Source organism: Galeopterus variegatus, unplaced genomic scaffold (genome assembly GCF_000696425.1).
Source record: "Galeopterus variegatus unplaced genomic scaffold, G_variegatus-3.0.2 Scaffold5225, whole genome shotgun sequence".
Classification (NCBI taxonomy): domain Eukaryota; kingdom Metazoa; phylum Chordata; class Mammalia; order Dermoptera; family Cynocephalidae; genus Galeopterus; species Galeopterus variegatus.
This window is the reverse complement of record NW_007731336.1, coordinates 123,347-126,779: the sequence shown is the minus strand read 5'-3', so window position 1 is coordinate 126,779 and position 3,433 is coordinate 123,347.

Genomic DNA, 3,433 nt, shown 5'->3' with positions numbered 1-3,433 from the left:
TCAGCAGTAGTTCAGGAGCAGTCCTATCTACCCAACAACATGTAGAAAAACACACCCTTCTGTGCCATTAGAAGCAAGCCTTAAGACCTTGATTCCATCTGTAGAACCTAAAGCAGCACTACAACTCAAATCGAACCCTGCTCAGTTGTAGTCCAGGACCATTCCTGCCTGCCCAGGCACCTACAGTGAGCAGGTGGAAACTCTCTCAGGGATCCAGTGGGAGGCACATCCATCTGCACACATGGTAACAGGCCTGCCACTTGTGGACCTAACTGCCACCCTGAAGGAAACACTTGTCCTAGTTTCAGCCCTATTTGAGAGCAATATAGCAGGTAATCACATCAGCCCTAGGACCCAACAAAAGGTTTTTAACTGCCAAAACAAATCCATAAAGAATAAAAGAGGCGTTTGTTTCTTCAAATCTAGAGAAACCAATGCAAGTCTACAAAGATAATAAAGAATCAAGCAAACATGACCAGCAAAGGAAACTAATAAAGCTCCTAGATGCAAGAGAACACAGAAAAAAAAGCTAAATGAAACTAAGACTAAAAATGCATAAGCAAAGTGAGAAGTTTAATAAATAAAGAATAACCATAATAAGAACCAAACAGAAATCCTACAGCTGAAGAACACAATGGCAGACTGGTAAGAATTCAATAGAGACCTTCAACAGCAGACTTGGCCATACAGAAAAAAGAATAAATGAACTCAAAAACAGGCCATCTGAAATCAGCCAGAAAAAAGGAAAGCACACCTGATTTATGAAACATCATGAAGAACAGGAATGCATGCACTATGAGTGTCCCAGAAGAAGAGAGATAAAAGAGACATAAAGCTTATGCAAAAAATAATAGCTGAAAACTTCCAAAATTTTGAGAGGGGCATGGGTGTACAGATTCATAAAGCACAAAGGAATCCAAATCAAATCAACCCAAAAAAGATTATCTCGAAGAATATTATTATCTAATTGTCAAAAGTCAAAGAGAAAATTTTGAGTGTAGCAAGAGATAAACAATTCTTTACATACAAGGGAACCCCATAAGGCTATCAAAGGATTTCTCAGCAAAACCTTGCAAGCCAGGAGGGAATGGGATAATATACTCAAAACACTGAAAGAAAAAAAAAGTCCAGCCACAAAGAATACTATATTTGGCAAAGCTGCTCTTCAGAAATTAAACAGAAATCAAGGCATTCTCAGAAAAAAAAAAAAGCTGAGGAATTCATAACCACTAGACCTGACTTATAAGAAATACTAAAGGCAATTTTTCAAGTTGAAATAAAAGGACACTAAATAACAATGTGAAGACATTTGAAAGTATAAAACTCAGCATTAAAAGTAAATATATGCTCAAAATTAAAATACCCTGAACTGCAATGGTGGCATGTGAGTCACTTTTAACTGTAATATAAAAGTTAGAAGATACAAGAACTAAAAATAACTTAGCTACAAAAAATTATTAATGGATACACAATATGAAAACATGGAGTGTGACATCAATAGCACAATATGTAGAGATCAGGTAAAAGTATAGAGATTTTGTATGTGATTTGTGTTAACTTGTTATCAGCTTAAAATAGACAGCTATAATTTTAATATGTTCTATGTAAAAGCCTTGTGGCAACTACAAAGAAAAAACTAGTAGCATGCACACAAAAGATAAAGAAAAAAAAGTCAAAGCATACCACTATAAAAAAATCAATAAATCATCACAAAGGAATACAGTAAGACAGAAAGAAAGAAATGAAGGAAATACAAAAAGTCAAAAACAATGAACAAAATGGCAATAATAAGTTCTTACTTATCAATGATAACTTTGAATAAAAATAGATTAAATTCTTCAATCAATAGCCACAGAGTGCATGAATGTACTAAAAAAAATAATAAGATTCAACAGTATACTGCTTACAAGAGACTCTTTTTACTTTTAAGGACACACATAGGTTTTAATTGAAAATATAGAAAAAGATATTTCAAGCAAAGGTAACCAAACTAGAGCAGGAGTGGGTATATGTAATCCAACAAAGTATACCTTAAGTCAAAAACTGTAAAAAGAGACAAAGAGGTTATTAGGTAAGGATAAAGTAAGTAGTTTATCAAGAGGATATCACAACTGTAAAAACATATCACCCAAAAATGATGCAAGTAAATATATGAAGAAAATACTACCAGAATTGAAGGGAGAAGTAGACATCAATGCAATACTAGCAGACTTCATGCCTCACTTTCAACAATGGACAGATCATCCAGAAAGCAAATCGATAACAAAACAGAGATTTGAATGGCACTATAGATCAAATGGACCTTACAGACATATACAGAATATTTCATGCAACAGCAATAGAGCACATTCTTCTCAAGTGCACATAAAACATTCTCCAGGATAGATCATGTGTTAGACCACAAAATGGTCTTAAAATATGAAGAAGATTGAAATTATACCAAGTATATTTTGTAACCACAATGGTAAAAAAACTAAACATCAATAACAGGAGATAAATTAGAATTTTCACAAAACTGTGGAAATTAAACAACACATTCCTGAATAACTAAGGGTCAAAAAAGAAATCAAAAGCAAAATCAAGAAAATATCTCAAGACAAACAAAAATGAAAATCCATGTCAAAATTTAGAGTATGCAGTTAAGGCAGTTCTAAGAGAGTTTAGAGGGATAGATAACTACTCTAAAAAAATAGGAAGATCTTAAATAAATATCCTAAATTTATAACTCAAGGAACTAGAAAAAGAATAGACAGCCAAAGTTAGGAGAAGAAAGAAAATAATAAAGATTAGAGCATATATAAATTAAATAGAGACTAGAAAAACATAGAAAAGATTAACAAAACAAAGAGTTTAGCTTTTTGAAAAGATAAACAAAATTGACAAACCTTTAGATACACTGAAGAAGGAAAAGAGTCCTCAAATAAAATTATAAACAAATGAGGAGACATTGACACTGATACCAGAGAAATACAAAGAATCATAAGAGGCTGCTATGAACAATTATATGCCAGAAAATTAAAAAACACAGAAGAAATGGTGAAATTCCTAATAACATACAACTTACAAAAACTGAATCATGAAGAAATAGAAAATCTGAACAGACCAATAACAGGGAGATCGAAGCAGTAATCAAAAACATCACCCCACCAACACACACACACACACACACACACACACACACAGAGACCAGAATTAACACCAATCCTTCTCAAACTCTTCCAAAAAATTGAAAAGGAGAGAACATTTTTACAAAAGACATACTAAAATTCATTTTACAAGAGATATACTAAAACTAAATAGTGTGAGAGCAAAATGTAAAGCTAGAGAAAACCACTCGACCACAAAGGAAGACAGTAAGACCAAAAGAAAGGTAAAAAGGATCCACAAAACACCCAGAAATAGCAAAATGGCAGTAATGAGTTCCTATATATTA